General features: G+C 34.1%; 1 long non-coding RNA gene across 2 annotated transcripts; it reads left to right on the forward strand.

Annotated features, from left to right (window-relative positions):
* The first annotated feature begins 4,135 nt into the window (after window positions 1-4,135).
* Window positions 4,136-13,440, forward strand: LOC149799266 (uncharacterized). 2 transcript variants are annotated; one of them, XR_016420884.1, is made up of 4 exons: window positions 4,136-4,911; window positions 6,086-6,261; window positions 7,801-8,009; window positions 12,359-13,440. It is a non-coding gene; the product is annotated as an uncharacterized LOC149799266 (long non-coding RNA). The 2 variants fall into 2 exon arrangements; XR_016420885.1 differs by lacking the exon at window positions 7,801-8,009.
* The last annotated feature ends 321 nt before the right edge of the window (window positions 13,441-13,761 follow it).

Genomic DNA, 13,761 nt, shown 5'->3' on the forward strand with positions numbered 1-13,761 from the left:
AAAGTGTCTAAACATGTCCAACAAAATCCAAAGCGTCTAAACATGTCCAATAAAATCTAAAGTGTCTAAACATGTCCAACACAATCCAAAGTGTCTGAACATGTCCAATAAAATCCAAAGTGTCTAAACATGTCCAACAAAATCCATGGTATCTAAACATGTCCAACAAAATCCATAGTGTCTAAACATGTCCAATAAAATCCGAAGTGTCTAAACATGTCCAATAAAATCCAAAGTGTCTAAACATGTCCAACACAATACAAAGTGTCTAAACATTCCAATAAAATCCAAAGTGTCTTAACATGTCTAACAAAATCCAAAGTGTCTGAACATGTCAAATAAAATCCAAAGTGTCTAAACATGTCCAACATAATCCGAAGTGTATAAACATGTCCAACAAAATCCAGTGTCTAAACATGTCCAACGAAAGCTAAACATGTTCAACACAATCCAAAGTGTTCCAAACATGTCCAACAAAAGCTAAACATGTCCAATAAAATCCAAAGTGTCTAAACATGTCCAATAAAATCCAAAGTGTCTAAACATGTCCAATAAAATCCATGGTGTCTAAACATGTCCAACAAAATCCAAAGTGTCTAAACGTCCAACAAAATCCAAAGTGTCTAAACATGTCCAAAAAATTCCAAAGTGTCTAAACATGTCCAATAAAATCCAAAGTGTCTAAACATGTCCAACAAAATACATATTGTCTAAACATGTCCAATAAAATCCAAAGTGTCTAAACATGTCCAACAAAATCCAAAGTGTTCAATAGGGTATGAAAAGTACAGATATGACAGAGCTGCAGAAGATAACAACATTGTAGATTTTAAATGAAATGATTAAATTTGGTCGTGAAATGTGTAAATTTTACATTCTAACTAATGCAGAAAGAAGGGAATAACTGGTTCATCACGCAATGTAAACATATTATGGAGAACTATAATGTTCATTAAAAGCCCATATACACATTGTATTTTGTATTAGGAAACATCATCTATATATGGAAATTCATACGATATGTATCTAATTTGAGGAATGAAAGTTTAAATTAAGCAAGTTTTGTGTAAATGTTCAAAACAAAATATTTATAACACCATCTTCAGCTAGGGTCAAGTAAGATGAAACGCCTACTGTACACTATGTGACGCATATTTTAAGAAATGATGAGAAAGTAATTAAAGATATTTTAAACAAAGTTTTTCACAGAAACTAGCATTGCTCATTCACTGTGTCTAATGTTTTGGGGGATTTTTTTAATCAGGAGCAGTAATGTATAACTAAAGGCAATACAATTAATAATGAATAGTGTGTTATAAATAAGCTGGTGAGAATCTTCAGTGTAAAAAACATTGGGAAACTTTTTTAAAGAAAATTAAATGGGTGAAATGAACAAATCTGCTATAATATAAAACAACGCCCTAGCTTCGTTTACACATCTAAAATATCCTTTCTTAAATTGAATTTCTCAAACCAAATTTAATATTTCCTTTTTTCGCAACAGGGATCATTCCGTTAAACATCTAGGCGGTATCAAAGATCATATCAGAGTAAGAAGATGGTAATTTCTCCCTGAATAAATAGCTACGATGAAAATGTAATGACATCAGGAAATTCATCTAACTCGGCTCTCTATTTGCTCCTGTCAAGAATAAAATATATTCTCATTTAAAACAATATGATCATTTTATCCTTTCTATTTCGAGCCCTCTAAATCCCTGATCTGACGGCGCATTGGGTTAACGTTTGCTTTAGCGCCTTCTTCATTGGTAACACTAAATAATTCATGTGTATACTTTCATCTCATATTCAAATTAAAGCACTTAAAGTTAAAACCAGTCCGTAAACGTACTCGAAACGAGACTATTCCTATAGGTATAACATAAGCTATTATTTAGCTGATAGTATTGAAGTGCCGCTTGTCTGTGAATCCCCTCAAAAAGATGAAATAATTATTAAGTTAGCAAACAAATAGATAAGATTCTAAATTGCATAGGGAGATTTTGTGATGGACACGGAATTACCTTATTTACATGTGCAATCCTGCACTTTTTTGAAAACACAATAGACCCCGACTTTCCCTTGTAATTCTGCGTCGCTAGGCCCGAGTATGTTTTCTGCATGATGTTATGCAAAGAGCAAAAACCAAAATTTGCTATCTGAGCAGACAGATCGAAGCTTACACCCTTCCAATTTTAGTTTGTGATATACAGGATTCAATATGGTATTTGGGAATCCCCTAATCGGGTGATGAAAAGAACCAGTAGTGAATTAAAACCGAATTTCGGAGATAGCGGAAGGTTCAAATGGTAAGATTTTTTTCTCATGCTATGTACACAAAATTTCAACAAAATAAACCCAATCCCCACCCCATAAAACAACATAAAAAAGCACCAAACACGATTGTCGTTTGAATAAGAACATTATATTGCCATAGGCATAAAGAAAAGCCATAATTGCAGACATTCTTGACGATGGTACAGTTCATTTCATAGGTAATCCATATTAATTATTAACATTGTTTTGGGGAGGGGGAGAGCTAAAGTTATATGGAAAACTTTATCAGAATACTTATTATCTCTTATTCAAGACTCAAATATATATGTAGCATCTAAGTAAGTAAATATTGAAGAGATATTGTAAAATATAAGAAAGTATTTACCACAAAGTAATTTTGAAGACTATAAATAAACAGACATGAAAATGACGAATATTTTTTAACATCAACAGCAGTGAGAATATTTTAGGAGCATTTTTAGGGTCTTATATAGCACTATCTTCTGCATCTCTCTATATCAAAACTATATTCTGTTAGTAGTAGTTTTTCTTATAAGGGAAATTGAAAAATATCAATCATAGATAATTTGTATGATATTATCAGAACTCATAGATATTAATAAGTCTAACACAAATGCTTTCGTTAACCTAACGTCAAATATTCTCCAAAGAGTTTAGATGCAGATTTATGTTACGATATTAGCTATATGTTTATGTTACGATGTCATCTAGATATTTATTTTACGATGTCATCTATATGTATATGTTACGATGTCATCTATATATTTATTTTACGATGTCATCTATATGTTTATGTTACGAAGTAATCTATATGTTTATTTTACGATATCGTCTATATGTTTATGTTACGATGTCATCTATATGTTTATGTTACGATGTCATCTATGTTTATGTTCAGACTTTAAAGCCACATAACAAAATATGATGATTACTTCCCCTGTCTGTTTACACTGGCTCTTCTATTGGAAAGTAACACATATATGTTATAATGTATTGTCTTTTCTTAGACTTGTACGCGTCCTTTATTTGATTCCAGATAACTTACATATGATTTGTCTCTAAAATTTTTTATTGATCTACTATTATTTCCATGAAGACAAGAAAAAAAGAAATTTGAAACTTCACCCCCTCTATCCACCTAGCGAAGTAAATAACCATAGAAACTACATTTGAACTGAGAGCTACAGAAGATGAGTTGGTCGAACGTCGGGCTTGTAATCTATGGTTAGCGGGTTCGATACCTGCCAAGGCACACTTAGGTCAACTGCCTCCGTTTGTCCTTTGATCTCATTTCCTTGGAATGCTATGTCAATGCTGGGTAAATGTGCCGTACAAATTAACACAACAACAATAACATTAGGACAGTTGTTATGGGGAATAGTGTGCCGTGAAAATCAACACATCAGCAGTTAGGGTGGCTGTTATGGGGAACGTTGAGCGAGTTCTTTGAAAATAAACACAACAAAATCAGGGCATTTGCTATGGGGAATTGTGAGCTTGAACCGTGAAAATAAACACTATAACGACAAAGCAGGGGCAGGTTTTATGGGGAATAGTGAGTTAGTACAGTGTAACCGATCACATTAACAACAACAAAGTTAGGGCAGCTGATATGGGCAATGTTGAGTTAGTACCGTGAAAATCAACACAGAAGCAACAAAATTGGTGCAGCTGTTATGGGGAATGCCGAGCTAGTACCGTGAACATAAACAACAAAACAATTAGGGCAGTTATTATGCAGAATGGTGAGATAGCACTGTGAAAATTAACGCAAGAGCAACAAACTTAGGGAAGCCTGTATAGGGGATGGTGAGCTAGTACAGTGTAAATGAACACAACAAAAACAAAATCGGGGCAGCTGTTCTGAGTAATGGTGAGTTAGTACAGTGTAAATGAATACAACGACAACAACTAAGTCGAACAGCTGTTATGGAGATTGGCGAGTTAATACCGGGAAATAACGCAACAACAACAAGGTCAGGGCAGCTCTCAATGGGAATGGTGAGCGAGTACCGTGAGAATCAACACAACACAAACAAAGTCAGAGTAGCTGTTATGTGGAATGGTGAGCTAGTGGACATGGGACACAATTAATTTTACTATATGTTCTCTACATTTGTTTCTCAGTACTGACCATTCCACTGTGTGACAATCAATAGAAATCATAACTTAATCTAAAATACCTTCAAAGATGACTTCACGGTGAAGTTCTCGTCAAAGGTTGACCTGCTCTTTTTTGAGATGCTGGACTGTCAACATAGCAGCATGTAAACAGAACACATATTTCACTTCCAGATCATCACCAAGGCTTTATTACTCACTGTGCACTGTCGCCGAAATACACACAGACAACAACACACAGAGCTCAAATTATCAAGAATAAACAGTTACTTTTAAATCCCTACATAAAATGCATAAATAAAACTCTTCTATCACCATCAAAATGAGAGAGGGGAAAATGTTCTAAAAATAGACTAGAACTACATTCGTGGGTACTGAACTGGAAGTATTAATTGTGAACCGATTCCTAGTGTCAAGAAAATCAACACAACAACAACAAAGGGCAGCTAGAATACGTTTCCTGGTTTGTGGATGCTTTTGAAACAACTGATGGTAAGTGCAGTCTTTTTCCATTGTCTCCAGTGATCTCAGAGTCCCTGTTGAAAGTTTACCTCCCAAGTGTGTCACTTTTATTTTCAGTGATGACCCCAGGGTGTTATTGAGTTTATGTATTGTTGAATGCACTCTTGCCTCAAAGTTTCTGGAATAGTTCACATTTTTAGGTAATGAAACACTGATTAATCTGTTCACTACCTCACATTTCTGTGTGTTTGTGTTCTGTCGCAGTCTTTCTACAACATTTGAACTTCAAACAACCCAAATGGATGGGATCCAACAGTCTTTCTACTTTCCACATTGGATGCAGAATGGTGTAAGCATCTTGGAAGCCAGCAGCAGCCTGTGCATCTGCATCTGTTGTTGCATGTCTAATGAGAATCTCTTGCAGAACAAACTTGTTTCCCATTTGGCTTGCCATTTCATACTCTGAATGTGGTGCAACTGGTGACAGATTTGCTGTGCAGTCAACATGGCCTCCTGGACATTTCACATCAAAACCTTTCCCCTTCAGCCATGCCCAACACAGCTTGTTTTCTATTGTAGTTCCCACAATGTATTGCTTCTCTGTAACAGTTTCGCAGGCAATTCCAACAGCTTGTGATGAACTTTGACCAGGTTTCTTTTCATGTCCAAAGCTAATGGCATTGTATCTTGCATCAAAAGCAACATTTATTTGCTCAGGATGCTGAACACCACGCATAACATTAACTTGTCTGACTAGTTTCAGCTTGTCTGTCATGTCCATTCAATTGAGCTCCACAGCTGCGTTGCCTACAAGTTTGAAGGCCCTTTGTATAGATGTTCTGCTAGGTGACGGAATGTCAGTGGCTGCAAGCAAGTATCTAGCCCTGGTGTTGCCCATTGGTGTATCTTGTAGTCCAGCTTGAAACATCATATTTACAGCAGCAGGATTTGGCCCAGGTTTATTTGTTTTTATCTCCTCATACAACTTATATTCTGGTGACTTAAAGCTGCAGTTTTTACACATCATAGTATGCTTCCAAGCAAGTCCCCATTTTATTTCATTAGCAATTTGGAACTCTGGTCTGCCACATATGTTGACTTGATTACCATGGCGATGAATGATATCATTCCACATTTCAACATTTTTTTTTCTCATACAGATCATACGTGTCCCATCGTGCTCATTCAAATTTGTCTCTTTCAGGTCCAGTTTTGCTTTGGATGATGGTCGTAGAATTTTTGCAGACCCAGGTGTGCCATTACAGTCTGGTGCCTGAACAGACTTGAGACCCCCATTTGTCAGCTTTGTCACTGCTATGAGAGAGAACTTGTCTGCATCAGTTCTTCTGGTCACTGGAACAGATGCAGTACTGGAACTTGGTAGAGTATCATCAGTCAGATATGTGACTCCTTTGTTATGTGCAATATATCAAGGTTTAAAAAAATTTATCTTCCTCTTCTTGTACCCTTTCATGGTTTCAGTTACAATAACTGCATGTAAAATACAAGAATTATCCTCTCTCTCACTCATATAACTAGGAGAAGGTATGCTAGTTTGGTTTCAGAGAACGTCACCAACTCTTCAATACTACTGGAAGCCTAACATCTGAAGACTCCTCCCTTTCATGGGTGGAAATGATGTCATGTACTTGGCTAGACCTAGCTTGCGTTTTTAGATGCTACCATATTTTAGGTGTTACCTTTCACTGACAAGCTCTGGTTTAATTGCTTCACACCTGATAAGGAAAATCATTGATGTTTATGACAAAAGAATGGAGAGACATTGCCATAGAACAAAATGTGTCAACTTCAGGTTTTAAATTTTCATTAAAATTTAAGTCAAATTTAAATTTTCCTATCAAAATATGTATCATTTTTTAAAATTGAATTTTCTAAGAAAGTTAAACAGCCAAGTTTAATTTCTAGTACTTTCCAGATTGGTGTTAGAACTAAAAACTAATTACAGTTTATTTGAAGTGTTTATCATGATTAGCAAAATCACAATTAAACTTTAAGTTTTCTGCATTTTTGAAATTCGGCCATTTGGAATTGGCTTGTGCTTGTGTTGCAGCGGTGTCAGCTAAAAGCCTGTAACTGTCTATTCATGGATGAAATTCCTTAAAACTTTGCAGCAGTATTTAAGAGACATTGATTTGATCATGGATGGAAGTTTTGTCCATGGAGGTAAAATTGTCTAACCCTGTCAGGAATCGGGTCGCAATTAATACTTCCAGTTCAGTACCCACGAATGTAGTTCTAGTCTATTTTAGAACATTTTTCCCTCTCTCATTTTGGTGTTGATAGAAGAGTTTTATTTCTGCTTTTTTGGTTGGGATTTAAAGGTAATTGTTTATTCGTGAGAATGTGAGCTCAGGGTGTTGTTGTTTGTGTGTATTTCGGCGACAGTGCACAGTGAGTAATAAGCCCTTGGTGATGATCTGGAAGTGAAATCTGTGTTCTGTTTACATGCTGCTATGTTGACAGTCCAGCATCTCAAAAATGAGCAAGTCAACCTTTGACAAGAACTTCACCGTGAAGTCATCTTTGAAGGTATTTTAGATCAACATAAGATTTGTATTGATTGGCACACAGTGGAAAGGTCAGTGCTGAGAAACAAATGTACAGAATATATAGTAAAATTAATTGTGCTCTATGTCCAGCTGTTACTAATTCAGTTCCCATATAGTAAACCTGTGCAAACTCCATTATATCAAAAATTAAATAACTTTCAAGTCTGAGTGCTCATGGTCGAATCTCTATTTATCAGTATAGATTCATCCTGGATGGCAGCTTCAGTTACAACTAGGATAAGTTCTCAAAAGATTATTTTAACTAAAATCTATTTTGTTATTATCAATCAATCCTGGCAAGCCAGACCCATATATACTCTATTTTATCTACACCCTTTTTCATTTCCAGACTAGTTTCCATTATTCCATACCATTCGCAGCGCGATTCCTATATGTGGAATGGTGAGCTATTACCGGAATTTTCGACATGATTTCAAAGCGGCGCTTGAAGAAAATGGAATGATATAACTCAATATGACTTCCCATTACGGGATGCAAGAAGAGCGATTTTCCATGACATACCAGCGAAACGTAGACGCTTTCATTGTATATTTAACGGTGAGAGGGAATATCTAAATGTCATACATAATAAACTATCATTCAAAACACAACTTTGGTGTTAAATGATCATCTATTATTTGAAATACACCACAGGCTTTTATGAAAAGAAGCAAAACTAAAACAAAACAACAACGCATTCACCTTTAACTAACTTATTTCAGCGATTCAAGTTACCGACCAGTAATTAGGCACCTCCAAATGTTCTGGGGCTTGCATATCAAAATCTCTAAAGAAACAAATATTGACGAATATCAATGAAAAATGAATTTAAACAATTAGACACTAGCTACAACCATTTAGCTGCGGGGCGGTCGGTTGCTGAGCTAAATTGTAAACTTTCACACGCCATCGCTACAAATGCTTTGCTAGTACCATTATGACGTGAGATACCCATTGAATCTGATTACAATTTAATTTCTGCTGTCCTACGTGAAGGTCTGACGACGACCGCTTAAGGTTCATGTTCTGTTGACCTTTTAAGTAGCCAATGGAAATGCAGATTTCAAAATCTGAAATGGGATCGAATCATTAGATGTACATTCATGCTCTTAATCCACACTGTTCAGTCTCCGAACGCGAAGATATACAACTTCATCTGATTGCTTGAAAAAAAAAAGCGATTATGGTAATAATATAGGTTACTAGAAGACGACCCCTAAGCGGTCTCTGAAAGATCTTCATGTATAACAATGGAGATCTAATTCTAATCAGACTGGATGCCCATCATGTTCAAGTGAAGAGGGAGCGACTGACATACAGTTAGACGGGACGGTTGGAAAACGGATACGCAGAAGGACTGACAGACATTAGTCGAGTTTTATTATAGACTTTAAGCCTTCATTTGAATTGCGTGCTGATGTTTCTCAAACTATGTTTGTAAAAAGTTGTTTGTACTTGATATATAGTTTTATCAGAGGGCTAAATTACCATATTATGAAAAGAAACAAATTTAATTCGAATGGGAAAATGGCAACCCTTTTCTTATATTTCTATGAAAACGTAACTGTGTAGTATTCATGTGTAATGGTTTAACTTTGAAATCACATATACAATAAATCTAAATATAGCTTTGAAAGGTAACATCATCCTACCATATATGAAAAGGCTTTCCGAATGCCTGGAGCATGTTTTTCGGCGACACAAAATTAAGGTTTGTTTTACACCATACCGGACCCAAAGACAGATGCTAGTTCACCCAAAGAATAAGACTGATCTGAAATATTTTTGTGGACTTATCTATCACAGTTAGCGTGAAGGACTTGGGGAAAGTCAGTGCCATTACGGCTATGTTGGGGAAATGGAAAAGACATTGAAAGCGAGATTTAATGAACATATAATACGAAGTTCAGAGCTCGTCTGAAGTATCTCGACACATCCACAATGTTTGCCCTGGCCATACCGTATCCTGTAAAATTCTTAGATCGAGAACAAACCTGGTTTGAGGGTAGGTGGGTGGGTTGGGTTGGGGTAAATCATCTATCTATATCCGTACGCACAAACCGACGCTGAACGGGGACGGGGTGGTTACAACCAGCTTCATATCTGGGACAATCTGGGTGATGTTAACAGTCAGTAGAGAATAGATCAGTCTGCTGATGAAGTACTTAGTACCATGACGAAAGCGTCATTTAGCTTTCTATATTTTCTGTGTATGTGATTTAAAAGTTAATACTTTATCAAAAATGCGAACTTTTCCTATATGGACATAGTACACAATTAATTTTACTATATGTTCTCTACATTTGTTTCTCAGTACTGACCTTTCCACTGTGTGAAAATCAATGCAAATCATATGTTAATCTAAAATACCTTCAAAGATGACTTCACGGTGAAGTTCTTGTCAAAGGTTGACCTGCTCTTTTTTCAGATTATTGACTGTCAACATAACAGCATGTAACCAGAACACGAATTTCACTTCCGGATCATCACCAAGGCCTTATTACTCACTGTGCACTGTCGCCAAAATACATACAGACAACAACACCCTGAGCTCATATTATCAAGAATAAACAGTTACCTTTAAATCCCTACCAAAAATGCATAAATAAAACTCTTCTATCACCACCAAAATGAGAGAGGAAAAAATGTTCTAAAAATAGACTAGAACTACATTCGTGGGTACTGAACTGGAAGTATTAATTGTGATGTAATTCCATATACAAATTTGGGATTTTCCCCAAAATTTTCGAAGGTAAATGTGAAATGTTACGTTTAATAAATTATTCAAAAACAGATTCATACCTATTTCCGGATGGAATAATAAATAAATAAATAAATAAATAAATAAATAAATAAATAAATGAGTAAATAAAAAATAAATAAATAAGTTGTTTAAAAAGAATGCAAGTTTCCCAAGGAATTAAGCAAACAATAACACGCCAGTTTGTTGCAGGGGATACAACTCGTACAAGCGTCAACTGTACAAGAAAGAAACGATTGCGTCCCTTATGTAATATATTGTTGAAGGTATTTTTAATTAGCGCATGATTTGTATTGATTGTCACACAGTGGAAAAGTCAGTATTGTGAAACAAATGTAGAGAACATATGGTAAAATTAATTTTTATATGTCTTGTCAGTGCAATATTTGAGTAAAGTTTAAACTGGTATAAAATCTTTATTATTTATTATAGACACATTAAATTTGAATATGGTATGTATATTGACTTTGAAAATATAAGAATAAATTAAAAATAATTTTTTTTATATTATTTAAAAAATTTACTTGAAATTAAAAAATCATAAATAAATGTCCCCCAAAATGCACATATATAATATTTTTGGGAATGATAATAAATGATATCAGCATGCATATATTCCTATACCATATACAAGCTCGAAAGTTGGATATTTGTAAAATGTTGTCAGAGAAAATATCTTTGTAAGTCAAAATAAGACCTTCATTTAAAATACACGAAGAAAAAATTATATTTTGTATTGGTCATTCAAACTATTTATTAGGGATCCAAGCAGTTAATATATGTGTTTATGATGGGGCCACTTCCCGGGTAACACATATCTGCTTGTATAGCCTTCAATAAGTGTTTATAACAGAGTTATAAGGTATTTAGTGAGAGGATATATATGAAAAGTTTATGATAGAACCTACTCAGATTCTCTACTAAATCATTTTAAACTGTCTGAGAATGGAATACAGGTCAAAGGGATAACATATACTTTCCCCAGGTATATTTACCCTTGGATGTAAGAAAACAGCAAAATAATGCAAGTTGAACACTATATGCATTCCATTTTATTGTTCAGTTTGGTTAAGATATTGGTTGGTCTAGTGCGACGTTGTGGCCTATATGATGTTATGGGAATTCTAATGATCCATCTTGCTTTATGCATTATTAATTACTAATAATATTTGTTAACTGACACTCTAAAGATTACATAAGAAATATGCAAACAGATTATTATTTGAATTTAACTTTGTACAACTGATCTTAACATGGTTACATATCCCACATGAACAAATATCCAAATATTTTAGAAAGTTTGGGATCAAAAGTTTATATTCAGTACATTATAGAGGCTGACATTGTACCTGTAGTGAATCTGTAAGGCACATTTCTGGCTGTGTGCGCTGAAAATATCCCAAAATGTTATTTTCATCATGAATATGCCTATGTATGGTAACATATTTCAATTTAGTACTTTGACAGAGTGCGGTATTGTAGCATCAACTGATATCTGATTCCATTGAATCGTTGAGCTTAATAATTGGTAATCAACACTCTTAAAAATAATCTATAAGAATTCAAGCAGATCATTTGAATTATGTTTGCCATTTGATCTTAATAAGTACATTGTATATGTCCAACATATGCAAATCTCCATCCTGTTTACAAGTTTTGGAGATCAGAATTTCACATTTAGTTGATGATGTAGGATTTATTGGTACCTATAGTTGATATGTGCGGCCACATTTGGCTGTATTCACTTCCAATATCCAAAATAAGATTGCTTATAGTAATATATTTTAATTTAGTACATTGTCGCTTAACTTTCCTGTATACTGGTATGTACTAATGTTTGCACCAATGATCACCGCCCCGACATTGCCTTAAACTTCATGATCCATAGTCTACCTGATTAGTTATTTAACCTGTAAATGGCTAAATATGCTTCTAGAAACCTCATATATATTTTTGGATGAATTTATCACTTTAATACATGGCCATTGCTTCACATTTCTGAGTGTCATTCTGTCTAGTTTATTGTTTTTCCCATGCTTGCAACCTTAATGTTTTTTTTAAATCACCATATCTAACACATTTCAACTTGATTTACCTACATCTTACTGTTTTCTAGAATTAAGTGAAAAGTGTTGTATCTTTTCAGGTCTAGTCTGGGATCTGGAACAAAGTGTTAGAGTTGGATCAGTTTGGAAGCTCTCCAGTAGTCCGGTGGTGATAGCAAAGTAGAAAACATATAGTAAAATTAATTGTGCCCTATGTCCATGTGTGTCGTTGCACCGGAAACTTCTTCGCAAATAAACCGGAATCATATTGTACCAAATCTGCTGCTATGTATATGATTAGTTTGTCCGTAGCATTGACTGTCCTTGAAACTGCGAATAAAATATAAAAAAATAATTAAAAAAAACCAAAAGCAAAACAAACAAAAAGAAAAACAACAAAATAAAGGCAAAATCAGTTTGATGCATTCACAGTTTCTCTGTCAATTCTTGTATAGTAAAAAACCGATATAGTCTGGAGGGCGTCTAATGGCAGCTGGTGTGAGGCCACAATTTATTTTACTCCATATTATATACATACATTTCTCCCAGCCGAACGCCTTTCATCTACATGAAGTTGATCATCAAATGATAGATAATGAAAGGAAAAAAAACTGAAAAATATATTGCCTATCTACCTCAGTAAATGGGAACAATGTGATGGTCGCAGTACAGTTAACAATATGTACTCTTTTAGTGACTTTTTTCTGTGATCCATTGAAAGTTTGCATAGTTCATATGGTCTGTTTGAGAAAGACATGGTACATAAAAATAGAACATTCTAGGCAGACACGTATTGAAATATTTCTAACATTGTGAAAGTTATGCAATTCAGAACTTCAATAGTAGTTGAAGCACACGAAAATTTAAGATTTACTTAATGTTTGAATCTCTAAATACATGACAAATATCTTTGATTTAGAGAGACTATTTGATATCAGTAAATGATCAAATCACATCAAAACCTGATACAAATGACGAGAATGTGTTCATAATAGCTTTAGATATAAAAAAATAGAGTTTAGCTTAATATAATGTTGCAATTTTCTTTGCCGTCGCACGGCGTATGAAATTGTTATTGACAGTATAATTAATGCTTAGAGGTTCTCTACCTTCGGATCTTATTATTGTTTACATCAAAAGGAGCATGAATTCTTTTCGACTGCGATGCAAAATAAATAAATAAATAAATAAATAAATAAATAAATAAATAAATAAATAAATAATTTTAAAAATTATACTTCCGTTTCTATTCAGAAGAGGGAAAATAAATCTCTATTGTTATTTATACTTAATTTTATTTTGTGCGTTTAATCTTTGTCCATTATTGAGAATATAGTTTGAAGGCCTACCTACTCTTTGTCTTCTTAGGAAACTATGATAAGTTTATACATACATATATATATATATATATATATATATATATATATATATATATATATATATATATATATATATATATATATATATATATATATATATTAATTTAAGTTCAAGAACCAGTCTT

This window comes from Sinohyriopsis cumingii, chromosome 5 (assembly GCF_028554795.1).
Source record: "Sinohyriopsis cumingii isolate HCF-2022 chromosome 5, ASM2855479v2, whole genome shotgun sequence".
Taxonomy (NCBI): domain Eukaryota; kingdom Metazoa; phylum Mollusca; class Bivalvia; order Unionida; family Unionidae; genus Sinohyriopsis; species Sinohyriopsis cumingii.